Below are 21,829 nucleotides of genomic sequence, written 5' to 3'. Positions count from 1 at the left end.
TCAATGGACGAGAAAGATACATTGTATCTTTCTCTGTGCTTGCAGAGAGAGGTAAAAAAAAGTGTGTGCATGTAGCGCTACTCCTGCAGAAACCACTGGTGAATGTTGGTTATCTCCCATCCTGCACAGCCAGGCACATGAATTTCTCAATCATGCCTGAGACAAGAAGTAATCCTTGCAGCTTTGTTTGTTTTTTTTATTAAGGGGAATTGAACTTGGATGGCGGAAGGGTTATTGTGGAATGCCCATTTGATCAGTAGAACTCTTCAGGGACACAACCTGTATACATATGGTATCAGTGGTGTATTTAGGTTTTGTGCTGCCCAAGGCCTGACTAATCTTGTGCACCCCCTAATTTAAACATGACCCATCCCTTCCTGTCAATGTCACGCCCCTTCCTGTTAAAGACCCGCATTGTCATCTGTAAACCACACCCTTCATATTTAGGATCCACCTTTTCCTCTTAGAGCCCCACCTCTTCCTCTCTGGACATTAAAAGTGGGTACCAAGTGCAGCCTTATCAGTGCCCATCAAGGCAGCCTCATCAGTGCCCATCAAAGCAGCCTCATTAGTGGCCATCAGCGCAGCCTCATCAGTGCCCATCAACACAGCATCACCAGTGCCCATCAGCGCAGCCTCATCAGTGCCCATCAATGCATCCTGATCAGTGCCCATCAATGCAGCCTCATCAGTGCCCATCAATGCAGCCTCACCAGTGCCCAGCAGCTCAGCCTCATCAGTGCCCATTAATGCAGCATCACCAGAGCCCATCAGCGCAGCCTCATCAGTGCCCATCAATGCAGCCTCCTAAGTGCTCATCATGAAAGGTAACCACATATACAAGCAGACACCAGGTGTTAAATGCCATTGATTCCAGAAGCACCAGCCTGCAGATAGAGTTAACCATATATGTAAGCAGCAGTGTACATGTGTCCATTGAAGCAGAGAAGAGAAGCACAGTCCTCCCCTAGCACCAAGGACACAGAGGGTTAATTACCAGAGAGTTGTCCCTATTTCAGATAACAGGGAGATCTGAAGTGAAGTGAAAGCTGGAGCACAGATAAGCAGAGGTGTGAGGTTTGTAAGGATAGACAGTGAGGAGGATTGGTCTCTTACTTTCACTCCCTCCAGGATATGCAGAATGTAGCTAGGACTGCCAGCTGAAGGCTGACCAGTTCTGTCTCTACTCTCCTGGTTGTGCAGAGGCGAGGGGGGAACTGTGAGCACACGTTCTGCTCTATGAGAGAAGCTGCAGCCAGCAATCTCTGGCAGTGAGTGGACTGACTCCAGAGGAGGAGGGGGGCTTTTTTTGTGTGGGGGGATGCCCCTCCCTCAAAGTTCCTTCTGTTGAGGATTGGTCAGGGTCCTCAGAACACTCCAGCTAGATCGTCATGGACCTCTACCAACTGCTTCTGGAATATTCTCTAAGTTTCCATCTAGCAGGGGGAGTCACCAGAGATGCTGCTGATGAGTCATCCAGTCTACCTGAGTCACTCACCCGACCCAGAAAAAACACACAGGCTTGGCTGCCACCCAGGCCTGAAAATTTACCTACACTAACACAATAAAAATCCTATCACTAGCACTCTAGCAATTATAGGGGGTGCTACATGTGGAAAAAAAAATAATAATTATTAAAAAATAAAATTAAAAAAATACCTAGACCAAGGTTTGACCTAGGTCAGTGCCAGGGTTAGTGTTTGGGTCAAGGCCAGGATCAAAGGTCAGGGTCAGTATTTTTTAGACAGATTTTTTTTTAAATTAGTATAATGCCCTGTACACAGGGTCGGATTTTCCGACGGAAAATGTGCGATTGGACACGTTTGAGTCAATTCCGACCGTGTGTGGACAATTTCGACGCACAAAGTGCCACGCATGCTCAGAATAAATTCCGAGACAGAACTGCTCGGTCTGGTAAAATTAGCGTTCGTAATGGATATAGCACTTTCGTTACGCTGCAATGTTTTAAATTGTTTAATGCAGCGCACTCTCTTCTTCTTTATATTGCTAGAAGAATAAAGTTGTTTTGCTGCTCATATTCACACTCTCCCAAACATCTTTCTTTGTTATTTATCGTGATTTCATGAATATAATATTTTTATTTGTCACATCTCCCGAAAAGAATTCAATTTTTTGATGTTTTTAGATTTTGTTTTTATTTTTTGAAATCCTCATCTCCTGTTATTTTTTGTATATATATATTTTTTTAACTCTAGAATAGTTTTGGGTGTGTTTTGTGTGCCAAGTTACCGCAACACGATTATTATCTTGTATTATTTAATCTCAAGGAGATTTCTTGGTGTTGGTGTCTCTTGCTAATTTCACATTGTATTTTTGAAATGTACCTGCATCCTCACAAACAAACTGTCCTTTTTGAATGAAAACACACATAGGAAAGCATAATAAAACAAACCAAAAATGTATTAAGGGGTCATAACCAAAGAAAGAGGGAGGCAACGCTGGAGAAACAGCAGAGATTGGCAAAGCCTTTGGCCCCCAGGGCACACATCAATTATTTTAATGCAAAATTGGTGGCCTGAGGAGTCCATATATAAGGGAGTACAATCTGGTCCAGAAGTCCAAGAGATCATGAACAGCAGCAGATGACTTGTATTGTCCCCAGGCTGTGGTCATACAAGAGTCTGCATCTTTTGTCAGACCAGACTGAACCCAAGTCCATCACTTTCTTGTCTTCCTTACACGCTTCCTTCCAGACTGTGTCTGTGGTGTTGGTGGTGTGGCAGGAGGAAGAGGAGGAGGATGATGCAACTCACACAGGTGGGTATTGGGTGTGATTTCGCCCCTCACCCCCTTAGTTAATGTTTTATAAAGGATGTCCTCACACATGAGGCGTTGGCCCTCCTGCATGTCCTGCAGTTTGGTGGCAGCCATGCAGGCAAAGGCCTCTTCACAAGTGGGGGTGGCTCTGAGGGATGCAGAAGACTCCTGAATCAGCCTGAGCGCTGACTCCTCCACGTTACTCCCCTTCTTGGGTCTTTTGTTTGGAAGGCGGAGGGGAGGGACCTGGGATTCTGTGAGGCACCTACTGGGCCCTGCCACCTCCTGGCTGACACTTACCCTGCCTCCTCCTGGCTGCCACTTACCCCGGCCTCCTCCTGGCTGCCACTAACCTCCTGTGTGCCACATTCCACAGCCTCCTCCTGGCTGAGATCTTCCTGTGTATGAAAAAGGGACATAGTTTTAGTTTTTACTTCATAAATCACACACAATTTTCACCTCATTACTGTTGCAAATTGAATGTTAACAAATATAACAGACTATCATTCTGAGCCCAGCATTTTTAATTCTTGTCCCAATAATTTTTGCCCGCTACTGTCTATTGATATGTAAAACACTTTATTAAATCATCAATTAGTGATCAATAATAAAATCTAGTAAACATTATTTATTTATTGACCAGAAATCTGTAGAACAATGCTATACCTGACTCAAGCTGGGCTCCTCCACTTCTTCCTGGCTGGAAGTCCTAGGTTGGACATCAGAAGCCTCAGCTGGAAGTGGAAGATAGGGTGGAAGGAAGAGTGGAAGGAAGGGTTGAGAGGGATTCCCTGACTTCAGTCTGGTCTGACAGAAATCGCAGTCTCTCATAGTACCACAGTCTGGGGACATAAACGTAATCTGCTGCAGCTCCGGATCTCTGGGAATCCTGGACCTTCTTGCGCTCCCTAAGATAAGTGCTCCTCAGGCCACCAATTTTGGCTTTTAAATAGGGGATGGCTGCTGTGGGGACCACCGGCTTCACCAACTCCAGCAGTTTCTCCAGCGCTGCCTGCCTCTTTTGTTTATGATTATATTGCGGGTGTTTGACCTGCCACAGACAGGGCAGCTCACTGTATTTATCTATGAACAGGGGGAGGAAGTTGTGGTCATTGAAGTCATCCATTTTATCTGCAATACACAAGACAAACCCTAATGTCAGGGTTTGTCTTGTGTAAAGTCTCCTAATCTTGTCCCAATATAGGCCTCAATCTATAAGCAGTGTAGGCCCAAGTTTAAATGTTACCTTCGTTATCACGATCGGTGCTTCCGATACGCCTTTCTCCGCTCACAGATCGTACGTACGACGCACGCGTGTTACGCTTTATATACACTGCACATGCATGAAACTACGCCCACCCCTGACATTCTTTCTAGTCTATTCCCCACCCCTTCTTGTTCGACGCAGTGGGGAAGAGAACATGGTGGAGACAGAGCAGGTGCGTGATAATAGCAGCAAGGAGGAGGAAGAAAGGCCGGAGCCAGAAATGTCGCTATCCCGGAGGAGAAGATTTAAGGCATCAAATATGGCCTTTGTTGAGATGGTGGAGATGGTGGACATCTTGAAGAGGGCCGACTATGACGGGAAGTATGGACCTTACCCCAACCCCAATGTGAGAAATGCCAAGATCATGGCAAAAGTTGTGAAGTGTCTGCACAGGAATTTTGGGTACGACGATCCAAGGATCAACTGAGGAAGCGGTGGTCGGACCTCAAATTAAGGAAGCACGATCAGTATAGAAGGATCAGGAGAGTGCTGCAAAAAAGTAAGTAGTTGTCCTGTGTTCCTATTCTTTATTTTTCTTACGTTCGTGCTGCTCCATGTGCTTTTCTTTACTGATGTACAGTTTAAAATGGCAACTTTCATGTGCATGGACACATTATTCGTTCGACCAATAAAACACCATGTTTTGTCCAGATGCAGTTCAGTACATTTTTTCTGGCCTACTTCTCTTAAAATAAGTTTGTTGTCTAGATGGGTTAGTAACTAGAATGAAATGCAAACTAGATTCTGTGTAAGGAGTGGAGACTCAGCAGCTGTTTACACATCTGGACACTGGAGCACTAGTGTGGGACACCAGAACACCCTTTTTATTAGGGGGCCCACACAGGTGCTCCAGTGTATACTATAGGGGTGTCTCCATCTGTGAAGTTTGTACAAAACAGGTAAGTATTCAAGCTTGACAAAGGACAAAAATAATTCTTCATCTTGCAACTCTGCCAAAAGAGACAATTGTACCCCACTTCCAAGCAATGTTTCATATTCCTATTTCTGCCATCAAATATCTGTGTGTTAAGTATACCTATTTTTTTTAACATAGGGGAGAAAAGACTCGGAGGACACCACTCATCAGAGGAGACCACGGACCCCCCACCTCAGAAAGAGGAGGAGGAGGACCAACCAGAGGAGGATGAAGGAGACATTGTGGAAATTGTCACCACAACAGGTGAGTGTCTGCGACCACAGCCTCAGGTAAGAGATGGAAGCCTGCATATTTATAATACATGGTGTGTTTTTTTTTTTTATATTTTAGGTGATTGTGATGTTGTGGAAGAGGAATGTCACTTCACCAGTGAAAGTGCCCAGATCCTCATCGGGGAGATAATGGGGTGTAATAGGGATTTAGAAAACATCAAGCAAAACATCAATGATGTTGAAAACAAAATGAAGAACATCATTGATGTTTTAGGGAGAATTTAAAACACCCAGAAATACCTAACTTATTGCAGCTTTATTATTGTTATTTTTATGACAATTTTTTGACATATTATAGAAAAGCCAAATTTGGAAGATGCACACAGTGGGGTTGATTTACTAAAGGAAAATAGACTGTGCACTTTGCAAAGTGCAGTTGCACTCTGCGAGAGCAGTTGCTCCAGAGCTTAGTAAATGAGGAAAAGCTCTGCTGAATTCCATCATCCAATCATATGCAAGCAAAAAGGCTGTTTTTAAATTTTCCTTGCACGTGATTGGGTATTCTTTGCAAAGTGAAGCTTTACCTCATTTACTAAGCTCTGGAACAACTGCACTTTGCAGAGTGCGCAGTCTATTTGCCTTTAGTAAATCAACCCCAGTGTGTCAACATGTGCTATCTGCCATCACGAGAGATTAACGTACGCATTGTGGGTGCAACCCCTTCCTCAATAATAAAGTAGCTAAGAGGAAGGGGTTGCACCCAAAAAACACGTCCATTGATCCCCCATGATGGCAGCTAGCACATGTTGACATTAGGCAATTTGTGTGCATCTTCTAAATTTGGCTTTTCCAGGGGTGACTTCACCCCATCTGCTGAATGCAATATCAAACACAGTTTATAAATACTCATGTCTGATATTGCCTTCACTTCCTTGAAAAGTTGAACTTTGTAAGTTCCAGAGTTGTGTATTTTTTTATGGTTTTAACCACTTCCCTACCCAGCCATAGTCATATGACATCCACAGATGGGATCTCCCATCCTGGGTGGACGTCATATGACGTCCTGGGATTCTCGGCCGTCTAGGGGGCGCCCGCGATTGCCCGTTGACCGGGCCGGACCGTGGATCTGACAGCCTGTCAGCTCTGAGGAGAACGATCTGTGTTCCCAGAACGGAGGAACACAGATCGGTCTCCTCCCCTTGAGCGTCCCCTCCCCCTTCAGTTAGAATCATTCCCTAGGAAACATATTAACCCCTCCCCGCCCCCTAGTGGTTAACCCCTTCACTGCCTGTCACGTTTACACAGTAATCAATGCAATTTTATAGCATTGATCGCTGTATAAATGTGAATGGTCCCAAAAATGTGTCAAAAGTGTCCGATGTGTCCGCCATAATGTCGCAGTCATGAAAAAAAATCGCGATCGCCGCTAAAAAAATTAATAAATTTTTTTTTTCAAAAAATGCCATAAATCTATCCCGTATTTTGTAGACACTATAACTTTTGCGCAAACCAATCAATATACGCTTATTGCGATTTTTTTAACCAAAAATATGTAGAAGAATACATATCGGCTGAAACTGAGGAAAAAATTTGTTTTTTTAAAAAAAAATTGGGATATTTATTATAGCAAAAAGTCTCAAGTGCACTTGTAGTGCAAAGTGTATTTTCCTTTAGTAAATAACACCCAACAGTGCTTTCTAATTTTGCACCATCATGCCATTTTCAGGACTCCACAAAATTTAGGGCATGGCGTTGAAAATTATTATTATTTTTGTCAGTAATGCATTACATACATTCACAAAAAAAACAAGGTGTGTTTGTAGCAGACCCACAACATAATAATTAATAGTTAGCCGAAAAAGAGCTTGTCACCTCATGTGTCAACGAAATTTCATTTGCACTGTTAAAGAAAAAGGCCAAAAAATTAGACCATTAATAAAAGAAAACTGAGGAGACAGCTAAAAGAAAGCCAAGCAGGAAATCAAAGCAAATATTTGTTCAGTTTAAAATATATTTTTATTTAAAAAATGTCTCAGACATTGTCTGGCATATTGATGGCCCCCCTACCCGCAAAGTATTCCATGTATCTTATACGGACCTCGCAGGCACTCTGGGGGGGGGGCAAGCCAGGACGGCCAGCTTCAAGCGCCATCAGGTTTGGTTCATTAATATTAATTCTGGCCTCAGGTCCAACTGAAGCAGCATAGTTCCAAGAATTTCTCCTTAAAAAGTTGTGGAGAACACAGCAACACAGGATGATGTGATTCCATTTATATTCCGCCATGTGTATGGGTGTAAGAAATAGGCGGAACCGGCTGTCCATTATTCCAAACGTGTACTCCACCTCTCTTCTGGCTCTGACCAGCCAGTAATTAAAAACCCTCTGGTCCGGGGTGAGGGTCCTCATAGGGAATGGCCGCATAAGATGGTCCTCCAGCGCAAACGCTTCATCCGCAACGAAGAGGAATGGGAGTCCTTCCGCATTGTCTTCTGGAGGTGGCAAGCCCAAGCTGCCATTCTGGAGACGCCTGTAGAACTCCGTGTGGGCGATGACTCCACCATCTGACATCCGGCCATTCTTCCCCACGTCCACATACAGGAACTCATAAGTAGCCAACACCACCGCCAACATCACAATACTATTGAACCCCTTGTAATTATTATAGTATGACCCCGAGTTGGGTGGTGGGACTATAAGGACGTGTTTGCCATCAATTGCGTGACGCAGTTAGGAAAGTCCCACCGCTGGGCAAAGTGGGAGGCCACAGTCTGCCATTCCTGTGGGTTGGAAGAAAACTGTGAAGTCAAACAAGGACCAAAAATTAATCATTTTGCACATAAACATTGAAAGCAGATTAGCACAAACATTCTTGGCCAACATCAGTATAACATTTATTTTAGTGAGTATTTAAAGACAAAGGTATAAGGTCCACCTATCAGATCCCCCCCCCCCCCTCTCATGGGCCATTTTAAAAATTTTAGGGGGGGGATGTTTTGGACAGGTAACCCTCTCCACTTCATTGAGAGATGAATGCCTAAATAATGTGTATTACTTTGGCCAGCCCCTCCTTACTTTACACTATTGGCAGTCCACTGGACAGGTAAGAAGTGTCATAATACAAAGATATAAATACACATTGTACACATTTTAGCAAATGTTTACATTCTGATATTACCTATCAAGATAATAATAGGATACAAAACTTTAAACAGTACCATTTGAAAGTATTCAGGCAGGCCCTTTCACTAAATGCTTTGGGAAATTCATCCATAAATCTGACCACAAAAGAGGTGGGTATAGTGTGTATGGGTTTGGCAAAGTCAGCAGATAGAGGATTGGTATCAGCTGAGTTAGCAGTTGGGGGGGGTTCCAAATGATTTTGGGACCCAAAAAAAGCCTCTAGTACTCTGCCTGAATTTAGAACACAAATAAAATTTTTACACATTTTAGGGGGTGTTTAGGGTAAAGCACTACTATGGAGCTGACAAAATATATTGTTAAGTGACTAGGCGAGGTGGATATAGGCCCAGGAGAGCATGCTGGGGAGGTAAGTGAAGGCAAATATGCATGAAGGACAAAAAAAAAATCCAGCATGCATGAGACAAAGGGGACATTCACAGCATATTACAATCATGGTAATTAGGGAATAAGGAAAGAAATACATTACATTAGCAAACATTACATTTAATAAAATGTGATGTTAAAGGATAAAAATCTTACCTTAATATAGTCCTTCTGCAGGACCTGGATGGTGGCAGAACAGGTCTCTGGGATACTGATCCCCAGAGCCTGGGGGGGAGATGCCTGTCGAGAACTTGAGGTCCTGCAGGCTTCTCCCCATTGCCAAGTACCGCAACGTGGCGACGAGCCTCTGCTCCGGAGTGATGGCTTGCCTCATGCAGGTATCCTGCCTGCTAATATAAGGGGTCAGCAAAGCCAACAAACGGTGAAATACAGGGTCCGTCATCCGGAGAAAGTTCCTGAAATCGTCAGGATTATTCTCATGGATATCACGGAGCAAAGGCATGTGACACGCTGGAGCAACCAATTCTTGGTCCATGAACTCCTCCTCGCCCTGTTCATGGACTGGGCTTGTGTCAAAGTAAGAACTCCAACACCAAGCCCCCGCACAGCACGAACTCTACGATGAGTACGTACACGCAACATGACTAGAAAACGGTCGGCTGGTCAGAACGAAGTAACAGAACGCACTGAAGAACAGCAAGGCCTGTGAAGAGCGACCTGAAAATCAGTAACGAACGGACAAGAACACAATGACAAATCAATGGGAACTCGCTGCACGCACTGAAGACCAGATACAAACCCACAAGCACAAACTTAACAGCAGAAATACAATCTGAAAACCACGAGTCTGAAAAAGTGTGAATCGTCTCTCACCAAACTTTTACTAACATGAGATTAGCAAAAGGAGCCCAAAGGGTGCCGCGCTTGGTATTGAACTGCCCTTATATTGTCTCGTCGTACATGGTGTACGTCACCGCGTTCTTGACGTTCGGAAATTCCGACAACTTTGTGTGACCGTGTGTATGCAAGACAAGTTTGAGCCAACATCCGTCGGAAAAAATCCATGGATTTTGTTGTCGGAATATCCGATCAAGAAAGAAAGAAAGAAAATGTGCACTATTGTTTCTGGGCTGTACTAGGTTCACAAACAATAAATGACATACACACTGAGATTGTTAGGAGAAGGAGAATTTATTTTGGGTTGTTCTTTGGTGGTAGATTATGGTGGTAAGAAGAAATATACAGCTAAATGTAAATAAAAACATTATTTTTTACTATTTTGGGCCAGTTTTCCTTTGATTAAAAAAAAAAATCAGGAGATATCCATTACCATTTACCATCAAATGAAAGCCTAATTTGTCCTGAAATAAACAAGGTATACTCTGCCTGGATGCACAAAGCATTTGTGATGGTACAGTGCCTTGTAAAAGTATTCGTATCCGGTAACCGGCAAATGTGACAGGGGGCATTTACAGAGATAATCAGGGCACTGATCATCAGTGCCATGATGATCAGTGCTACCTACAGTGCCTTGAAAAAGTATTCACACCCCTTGAAATTTTCCACATTTTGTCATGTTACAACCAAAAACGTAAATGTATTTTATTGGGATTTTATGTGATAGACCAGCACAAAGTGGTACATAATTGTGAAATGGAAGGAAAATGATAAATGGTTTTCAAGATTTTTTACACATAAATATCTGAAAAGTGTGGCGTGCATTTGTATTCAGCCACCTTTACTTTGATACCCCTAACTAAAATGGAACAAATTGCCTTCAGAAGTCACTTAATTAGTAAATAGAGTCCACCTGTGTGTAATTTAATCTCAGTATAAATACAGCTGTTCTGTGAAGCCCACAGAGGTTTGTTAAAGAACCTTAGTGAACAAACAGGCCACAGAACACACCAAACAGATCAGGGATAAAGTTGTGGAGAAGTGTAAAGCAGGGTTAGGTTATGAAAATATATCCCAAGCTTTGAACATCTCACAGAGCACTGTTCAATCCATCATCCACCATTATAAAGAGTTTGGCACAACTGCAGACCTATCAAGACACGGCCGCCCACCTAAACTGACAGGCCGGGGCAAGGAGAGCATTAATCAGAAAAGCAGCCAAGAGGCCCATGGTAACTCTGGAGGAGCTGCAGAGATTCATAGCTCAGGTGGGAGAATCTGTCCACAAGACAACTATTAGTCATGCACTCCACAAATTGTTATTATTATTATACTGGATTTATATAGTGCCAACAGTTTGCGCAGTACTTTACAACATGAGGGCAGACAGTACACTTACACTACAAATCAATACAGGAGGGATCAGAGGGCCCTGCTCGTTAGAGCTTACAATCTAGAAGGGAGGGTCAAGTGGAAACAAAAAGGTAATAACTGTGGGGGATGAGCTGATGGAAAAAATGAAAATACGGTTGTTAGGTGTGGGTAGGGTAGGCTTCTCTGAAGAGAAGGGTTTTCAGGGATCGTCTAAAAGCTAATAAAGTAGGAGATAAGCGGACAGATTGGGGTAGGACATTCCATAGGATTGGAGAGGCTTTAAATCTGGCCTTTATGGAAGAGTGGCAAAAAGAAAGGCATTGTAAAAGAAAGCCATAAGATGTCCCATTTGCAGTTTGCGATAAGCCATGTGAGGGACACAGCAAACATGTGGAAGAAGGTGCTCTGGTCAGATGGGACCAAAATTGAACTTTTTGTCCTAAAAGCAAAATGCTATGTGTGGCAGAAATTAAAACTGCACATTACACTGAACTCACCATTCCCACCATGAAACATGGTGGTGGCAGCATCATGTTGTGAGGATGCTTTTCCTCATCAGGGACATGGAAGCTGGTCAGAGTTGATGGGAAGATGGATGGAGCCAAATACAGGGCAATCTGTTAGAGTGTGCAAAAGACCTGAGACTGGTGGAGGTTCACCTTCCAGCAGGACAACGACCATAAACATACAGCCAGAGCTACAATGCAATGGTTTAGATCAAAGCATATTTATGTGTTAGAATGGCCTAGTCCAGAGCTAAATCCAATTGAGAATCTGCGGCAAGACTTGAAAATTGCTGTTCACGGACGCTCTCCTTCCAATCTGATAAAGCTTGAGCTTTTTAGGAAAGAAGAAGAATGGGCAAAAATTTCACTCTCTAGATGTGCAAAGCTGGTAGAGACACACCCAAAAAGACTTGCAGCTGTAATTACATCGAATGGTTCTACAAAGTATTGACTCAGGGGGCTGAATACAAATGCAGGTCACACTTTTCACATATTTATTTGTAAAAAATGTTGAAATTAATTTATCATTTTTCTTCCACTTCACAATTATGTGAAACATTTAAGGGGGAGGGTTCGAGCTGAGTTTGGGACCCAAAAAAAAGCCTCTGGCACTCTGCCTGAATTTAAGCACACACATAACATTTGTACACATTTTAGGGGGTGTTTTGGGTAAAGCACTACAATGGAGCTGACAAAATACATTGTTAAGTGACTAGGCTAGGTGTATATGGGCCCAGGATAGCATGCTGGGGAGGTTAGTGAAGGCAAATATGCATATAGGCCAAAAAAGCAGCATTAGAAGCTTACAACATGCATGAGGACAAAGGGGACATTCACAGCATATTACAATCATGGTAATTAGGGAATGATGAAAGAAATACAATACATTAGCAAACATTAAGTATATAGAATGTGATGTTAAAGGACAAAACTTACCTTAATATAGTCTTGCAGGACCTGAATAATGGCAGAAAAGGTCTCTGGAATAATGATCCCCAGAGCCTGGGGGAGGATGCCTGTAGAGAACTTAAGGTCCTGCAGACTTCTCCCAGTCGCCAAAAAGCTGCAACATGGCGACTAGCCTCTGCTCATGAGTGATGGCTTGCTGCATGCAGGTGTCCTGCCTGCTATTATAAGGGGTGAGCAAAGCCAACGGACAGTGAAAAACAGGGTCCGTCATCCTGAGAAAGTTCCTGAAATCATCAGGATTATTCTCCTGGATCTCACGCAGCAAAGGCATATGAGAGAATTGGTCAAGCTGGAGCAACCAATTCTTGGTCCATGAACTCCTCCTCGCCCTGTTCATGGACTGGGCTTCTGTCCAAGTATAAACCCCAACACCAAGCCCCCACACAGCACGAACTCTACGACGAGTACATACCCACAACATGGCTTCAAAACAGTTGGCTGGCCAGAACGAACTAACAGAACGCACTGAAGAACAGCAAGGCCTGTGAAGAGCGAGCTGAAAATCAGAAACGAGTAGACAAGAACGCACTGAAAAACAGATACGAAATGACTGCATGCACTGAAGAACAGATACAAACCCACAAGCACAAACTGAAGAACAGTAACGATCGGAAAAGCATGAGTCTGAAAAGCGCGAATCGTCTCTAACCAAACTTCTACTAACATGAGATAAACATGAGATTAGCAGAAGTAGCCCAAAGGGTGGCGCAGTGGGTATTGAACTTCCTTTTTCCAGTTCCGTCGTACGTGTTGTACGTCACCGCATTCTTGACGGTCGGAATTTGGTGTGACCGTGTGTAGCTTGAGCGGAATTCCGTCGGAAAAACCTTCAGAGTTTATTCCGACGGCAAAACCGGCCTTGTGTACAGGGCATAAGACATGTCAAAGTTGCAAACTTGGGCTTAGACGTTAAGATTTGTTTAAAAAAAAAAACAAAAAAAAAAAAAACCTTTGCACCTATAGGTAAAACGATCAAGTGACACAATAGAAGGGGTAAATACAGTGAAAAATAAGCCCCAACCAATTTAGCTATACCTAACTTATACATTTTAAGATCTGGATAATACATAAAAGAAGAGATTAAAAGGCAAGCTTGCAAATGAAGGAAAGAATCTGTAGCACTATTTAAATATGAAATGTGGCATTTTCTGATTGTTGGAACAGCAGGATTCCTCTAAAAGGACTGTAATCCATCAGTCTCAAAAAGAAACATATGAATTACAATTATTTAAATTTTCCTGTGGCAGTGCAATGTCTCAGTGATCTTCCTGTGGCAATGGTGGATTTACTACTTATATTGAAATGTCTCTTTCCTATCTATCTATCTTCCTCTCTATGTGTCTATCTATCGGTCAATCTATCTATGTACATCTATCTATCTATCTATCTATCTATCTATCTATCTATCTATCTATCTATCTATCTATCTATCTATCTATCTATCTATCTATCTATCTATCTATCTATCTATCTATCTATCTATCTCAGCAAATATGCATGCATTTCAAAAGTTATCTACACAAAACTTTTTTTTTCATACACAGACAAAGCTCCAAGAAGCTGTGGGTGTTTTTGGAGTTCAGTACTGTGATGCCATAATGAGTAACAGATTTCAGACTTTCATCCTAATTAAAATGTTATGAATGCAAATTACAAAACAAAAACAAAGCTGTTCTAGGTAGATGTAAGACATATTTGAAATTTATGAATGCAATTAGGATTTCAGATTGTAGCAGAACTGAATGTAGTCATCTTGTGTTCAGAAGCCAGTAGTACTTTAGAATGAACAGCAGCTGCCAGCCACGTACAAATCCAGTTTAATTGTAGCCACGTCGATACAGTATTATGTAAGAGAAGAGTTATCAAAAATTAATATTTTGCTTTAACTAAATTCATACATTTAAAAAAAAAATCTTGAAAAAACAATGCGGACATTTATTAGATGCATGTTTTTATGAGTAAAATAATTTTCAAACAAAACATTGTACATTTTCTTCTATTGAGTTTGTCCTCTTAAAGTGTAACTATAGCTAAAACATTGACACAGTTCTGAACAGAGTGGGAAAGTGTTACAACCTTTGTCTGGTTTTCAATTACTGCCTGTCTCTTTGCCATGGTAAATCATCATTATTATTGAGATGTAAATTCAACTTTTACACTTGGCACTAGAACAGGATGTGAGGGGAAATCTTCCCATGGGGACATCTGTTACAGTGACAACCACCTCTTACTTTGGAGAGATTTCCTTGTGGGAGGGGCTTAAGGAACCCTACCAGGGCACTGTGGAACTGCACTCATTTTCATTGAAACCATAGGCAGGCACTGCGCACATGTGAAATCAACAGTAAGGCAGAATTTAGAAGCAAGCTATATACTTGCACAGATAACTTCTTGTAATTTGTGGTCATACTTCTTACACTGTTAACACTAAGTACTTTGGACACAACTTCTATTAGACAACACCTCTCCCTCCCTTGTGTGCAGCATTTTTAAGTGGTATCACATAGCATGTACCGTTTTCCACAAACTCAGTAGCCCCGTCAGTTCACTTCCAGTGACAATATTCGGTATGTTGCTTTTGGACACAGGAAACACACTTCTCCATAACTTCATTACTCCATGTTTGCTCTCCTTCCCAGGGTCCCCTCTAAATCTTTCTCTCTTTCCCCAGTAAGTGGTAAACCGGCTGCTAGTCAAGGGGCCAAGCATAATACCTTCTCAATACCACAGTAACTGTCATCTTTGCCATGTCACTTGTTTCCTGGCTGGTTGACTGCTTTAACAAGTGACACAAATACATTAGTCTTTAGCAACAGCACTCTAGCTTCCTCTGGATGGCATTCTGTTCATTAGACCTCTGTACTGTCACCTTGTTGTAAGCCCTGTTCTTTTCATACTCCATGCATGCACCCCTTTGGAGACATCTGAACAAGCAGTTTAGATGAACAAATAAAGATATTTTTCCAAAGTAGTTGCAAGCAACAAGTGACAGTTCTCAGAGACATCTTCCACACACTTTCCTATACAAAGCTCTCTAGTGCCCCATGAAGTATCTGTGCCTTAGGCAGATGGCTATATCCATAACAAAGCAAGAGTCCATAGAAAACCACAAAGGCAACAATGAATCCACCAGAGTTCAGGATAAGTTCATGTAGATCCAGACTCTCTTGAAACGCAGACTGGGTTCTCATAAAGGGGGCAAACTGACAGCATAACAGCTACATCTTGACAGCAGAGATGGAATTCGCCCAGGGCACTAATGAGCCCCTATTTATATAGTAGGACATTCAGTGGGCTGTACTTTCCTAAAAAGAGTGGGAAAATCTGGCCAGCAGCATTACCTTTCCTTCTCAAACACCATCAGCTTAGCAGGTCAACCTGAGGACACAGTGCAACACTTATGCGTTGTAACAATTTGAAACAAAGTAAACCTGGTTTACCCCAGAGCATAAACACAGCAAAATAAAACTGTTAATCATTCAGAACCCTCCTGGAAGCCCCTGCTTACATCCTTTCAATTTCTGCTTTGAATCCAAAGTGCGAAGTGAAGGGAAATTGTCCTAGCAGGACAAAAAAATCCTTTTAGGGATTTTAAGCATTCCATTTTCTATCCAAAACTTCAACTAACATTTTAGCTACAGAGAAAAAAAAAAAAATATAATAGTAGTTAAAATTCTGTCATTATCTGGGTGGTAATGAACAGAAAAAAATCTTCAGTAAATCACAGCTCATATACCAATCCAGATATTCAGAGTGATCTGAAAAGTGATCTACATTAAAAAGTATGATCTAGAGCTAAGCTTTAATGTTTTGGCTTTCTAAAGCCTTGTACACACAAGAGGAAAGCCCGACAGAAAAAGTCAGATGGAAGCTTTTCATCGTCTATTCCGATCCTGTGTGTGCCTCATCGGACTTTTTGTTTTTCGAAAATTCTGACGGACCTAGAAATAGAACATGTTCTAAATATTTCCGACTGAACCAATTCCTATCGGGAAAACCGCTCGTCTGTATGCTGTTCCGACAGACCAAAAATGACACATGCTCTGAAGCAAGTACGAGACGTAAGCTATTGGCTACTGGCTATTGAACTTCCTTTTTCTAGTCCCGTCGTACGTGCTGTACGTCACCGTATTCTGGGCGGTCGGACTTTGGTCGGACTTTGGGTTGACTGTGTGTAGGCAAGACTGCTTGAATGAAGTTCTGTCGGAGAAACCTTCAGAGTTTTTATAACCGGTCGTGTGTACGCGGCATAAGTATCAGACTGCCATTTTGGACTCCATTTATTAGTTGTCACGCAACACAATAAACCACAAATAAATTGAGTTCTGAGTAAATGTAATATTTACTATCATGTTCAACAATGCAGAAAATTACTAACACCTACTAAAACATCTTGCAGACAGTGTAGATCTATTCGAACATCACAGACAAAGTTTTGGGCAGTGCTGTCTTGTTTGCACATTAATAAAAAGATCTTGTGTAATGTCAAAGCATCATTAAAAAAAAAAACAGTATTGTGCTATTTGAGTATAAGTCTTGGGCAGCCCTGTCTTGTTTGCACATTAATAAAAAGATCTTGTGTAATATCAAAGCATTATTAAAAAAAAAGTAGTGTGCTATTTGAATATATCGGTATTTAAAGTGGAAGTGTAGGCTAAATATAAGTCTTAAAATAAAAACATTCCTCCTCCTACTCGGCTGCATACTGTTTATAAAAGAGGGTAGTGTAAATACATTTTCTGTAATCCAGAAACAAAACCAGCAGAAAAAATCCTCAAAGTCCCAAGCTACAATTACATATAATAACAAACAAAGTGAGTCACTGGTACTGTATCAAAAATATCAGACAATTAGCATAAAAACCTTGTTTAGACTCAACCTCAGTGTGTATCTCTAAACCTTTGCAAAAAATTCCTTTTTTTTTCAGACAGCCCAACAATGCTTACTTGTGTAGTATAAAACATATACACTCATTGAAAAACATCAAAAGCCCATGTTAAAATCATGTAAAGCAGGGGAGGGGAGTATAATGGAAAAGGGGGTGGGGGAGCGTTGCAAAATAATGGACAAAATAGTCCCAAGGGTGACAGCAGAGAGAGGAATATGGATGTCAGGGAGCGATGCTCCTCTAATGATGCATAAGGGTTAAATCGTGACTTGGAGTGTCAGACATTAAATCCTGGTGCAGAGAGGAGCATGCGTAGGCAGTCCCTGTTATATAGCATAGCAGTCAGGCTCTCCATGAATCTAATTTCATTCAATCTAGACATATGTCAGAATGCAATCTGTCACATACCTGACTGTGGGGCCTGAGATGATGAGGCTAGTCTCTTGCGGAAGGGGGCAGGTGCTAGGAAGCTGGAACAGTGCGCTTGAGCTTGGAAACAGAAGAGTCCTTCCAGTGGCACTATGGAATCAGGTAACAAGCTATGTTCATCAGCAACTAGGAAGACATGCGCAGGATCAGGGTCAAGTTCAAGATCAGGAACAGTAAGGAGTCAGCAATGTGCTGGCAGCAAAGTACCAAGTCAAGAGACAGAATTGTGGTCAGAAGCCCAAGCCATGGTCAATAGCACAGGCGAGCAGCAGGCATAACAGGCAGGGTTGAGAATTGCCAGGCATAGCCAGGTCAGGAACAAGTTAAGCAGATGTTCAGGAACTGGAATGCAGGAACTAGAGCAGAAGAGAATCCAGCACTGAGGCTAGGCAGACCTTGGGTTCAAATAGGCTGCTGGGCGCCAGGATCTTTGGGCGTGCCCATGCAAGCACCACGGTCCGTTCGTGCTTGTGCTTGTGCTCGTGCGCATGTGCATTCTTGTCCTTGCAGGTCTAGTTAGGCATCTGTGCTCATGACTCTGCACATGCGCATGAAAATGAGCACTTGCCACATGGGAATTAGCACTTGCTGCATGAGATTGCCTGGCACAGGCACAGGCTGCTTTCAGAAAATGAACAGTGGGTTTTTGTAGCGACATAGAGGTACTGAATTGAAGTGTAACAAATAGGCCAGGGGATTTTTGCTCAGATCTACAGAAGTCAATTGAAAGACCAAATTCTTGACTCCTTTTCAAAACTGACATAGCAGCGGGTGTCCACAAAAATATAAGAGTGTACCTGGTTCTTTATGACATTTCCTGAACATTTTGGAGACTTGAGGATAAAATGGGATGTAAAGCCTTTTTCGATACACAAATGCTTGGGACAGTGGTTTGGTATAGAGGCCTGGGTCTGGGGTCATTCGCAAAAAATGGTAAAACTGATCAGGAGTTCAGCCAGTGCTGTACCAAGGCACTGATATCTTGCAGAGACATCCATCCCTGTCTGGTTGTGAAGTGCACGCATCTAGTCTTAGCCTCCACTAGGCATCTGGACTATCTGTTTTTAGTGCAAGGTAAGAACTCGGGATTAGATAGCACTAGAATTAGCAGACAGGAATAAGGGGATAACAGCTTTTGTAGAAAAGTTTGATAAATAACCTCCATCTTGACTGCAATGGATGACCTTTGACTGGTATCCAAGCCAGTGCTGATAAGGACACTGGGAAGCAATGTTGTTGTTTTTAAATTGTAGTGAGGTGCACCACATTACAACCCTGAATAAATGTAAAGCTTTGTAGTAGAGTACCATGAATTAGATATACAGTATAATTTGGTGCAATATCATCATTTTGAAAGCATTACAATGACTGAAACAGGTGAAAGTTAAGCCCTGCCATTTTTGAAAATCTGAATGGATAGTTGACAGAGGTCTTTGTAAAAGCGTAGATGGATTTGAATTATTGTTTGTGCCGAGGTATCTCATAGTGGAGAAAGTCCAATGGAATTGGTAAGATTGCTGTAAATGAGTCACTCTACCCTGGGTGAGTGTTCTATTGAGGGCCTTAGATTTGGAAAAATTGATGGCGAAATTTGTTCCCCATACCAACAAGTTAGCATTGAGGGTAGGGAGGTCTCAGACTCCATAAGGCAAAACAGTGAATTGTCAGCGTACGGAGCCATCTTGTATTCCATATGCAAGAGGTGGAGGTCGGTAACATATGGGTCTAATATGACCTTGCATAGAAATAGTTCGAGTCAATATAAAAATTAATGGGGAAAGGGATCTGCCCTGCCAGGTTCCATTTGACAAATAAAAGTAATTATCTCAGGTTTTGTTGATCTTCACTGTAGCTGGGGGGTGAGAGTTCAGTTCCAAGATTCACAAAATCATTTGACTGCCAGGGCAAATTATCATGGATCATAGAAATTGCCAGTCCACTCAAACAAATGCCTTCTCTGCATCAGTAGGTAAAAGCATAAGAGATTGGGCACTTGATTGGGTAGAATGGATCAGGTCTATAACCTTTGTCATGTTCTCCCTGGCCTTGCAATTATTTTTGAGAACAATTTAAAGTCCACATTTAGAAGGGCAGGATAGTTACCGTATGGTCCTTATATAATTTCAGAATGACCATTATATGGGCCCTCAATGTGTCTGGAGGAGTGACATGGTTGAGTGATCTAGTTATTGGAATGTAGGAAGTATGGTGAAAGAGTGTCTCGGAAAGTTTTATATTAATTAAGGGTCAAGAACCAGGTTCTTATTGCCTTTGGTGAATGAGAGAGTGAGAGAAAACTCTTCCTCTGTGATTGGTCCTTCCATCTGCTCAAACGTCTGTGATGGGAAAGCATATCTGGCGACACCAAGAATAAGGCAATCAGGTCCACCCTCTGAGAAGGGAGCCGAGGAACAGGATTGTTAAAGTTGTATACGTTTTGGTAAAATCTTTGAAAGGTCTTGGCAATAGATGTCGAATTGGTGACCTTGAAACCAGCGTCGATGGTGATCTGTAACACTAAAGATTTAAACTGGTACCCTGAAAGGGTCCCACTTAAAAGCTTCTGGGCTTGTTCTCATATTCATAAAAGACCTGCCTACATCTATGGAGTTTGTCCTGAACTTCCACCCATTTTAACTGGTTAGGTGCTCTCTCAAGATCCTTAGTTCTTTCTGTGCAGATAAGTCAAGGAACTGTTTGTGTACAGTCTATAGCTGTCTAATTCTGGTGTAAAATGCAGTAGTCTGCGTGGTTCCCTCTTTCTTCCATCTGGCCCCATGTTGATGAAAACCCCTCTAATGGCATTTATGGGCCTCACAAAGGATTAGCGACCCTGTCTCCAACACATCATTCATTTGAAAGTATGATGTAAGTGCTTGGGATACGTCTGTCATGGTGGTAGGGTCTTTTAACAGTGCCTCATTCAGCTTCCATGATGAGATTCTGATCACTGTAAGTGCATGATCAGAGAGAAGCATCAGATCAATCGAAGCCAAACAGACCCTTGTTTGTTAAGAAGGAAAAAATAATCTAAGCATGAGTAGGTCAGGTGGATGGGAGAGAAGAAAATTTAGTTTCTCTCATTGAGATAATTAAAATGCCATATATCCACCAAATTGAGGAGTTCTGCTTTCAACTGTCTCTGGTAGGATTACCCTCTGAAGCTGATCAACAGAGGACCATAGGCAAAATTAATGTCCCCCAAGGATCAGTACCCCATCACTGTGTTCCAGAACAAGCAGGACAAGTTTTTAAGAAAAGGTAAACATTTACTAGAGTCTCAGTTACCCAACTGACCCCTTAACTATGAGGTACCCACTTTCATTATCTATGATCTGTGTATCGGGCTGCCATGAATGAGACCTGTTAGGACCAAGTTCACCTGCTGGTGGCACTGTGGTGGTCTTGGCCGATTGCTGCAGTTCCAGTGTCCACCAGCAGGTGTCTCCTAGAGGCCAGCAGGCCCCAGTTATCAGTTCCAAATGGTCTCAGCTGCTAGCAGGATATACAGTATCTCACAAAAGTGAGTACACCCCTCACATTTTTGTAAATATTTTATTACATTTGTCACTTTTCGTGTGACAACACTGAAGAAATGACACTTTGCTACAATGTAAAGTAGTGAGTTTACAGCTTGTATAATAATGTAAATTTGCCGTACCCTCAAAATAACTCAACACACAGCCAATAATGTCTAAACCGCTGGCAACAAAAGTGAGTACACCCCTAAGTGAAAATGTCCAAATTGAGTCCAAAGTGTCAATATTTTGTGTGGTCACCATTATTTTTCAGCACTGCCTTAACCCTCTTGGGCATGGAGTTCACCAGAGCTTCACAGGTTGCCACTGGAGTCCTCTTTCACTCCTCCATGATGACATCACAGAGCTGGTGGATGTTAGAAACCTTGCACTCCTCCACCTTCCATTTGAGGATGCCCCACAGGTGCTCAATGGGGTTTAGGTCTGGAGACATGCTTGGCCAGTCCATTACCTTTACTCTCAGCTTCTTTAGCAAGGCAGTGGTCATCTTGGAGGTGTGTTTGGGGT

The sequence above is a fragment of the Aquarana catesbeiana genome, linkage group LG03 (assembly GCF_042186555.1).
Source record: "Aquarana catesbeiana isolate 2022-GZ linkage group LG03, ASM4218655v1, whole genome shotgun sequence".
In the NCBI taxonomy this organism is placed as follows: Eukaryota; Metazoa; Chordata; class Amphibia; order Anura; family Ranidae; genus Aquarana; species Aquarana catesbeiana.
The sequence above is the reverse complement of the archived record's forward strand: the minus strand, read 5'-3'. Positions refer to the sequence as shown.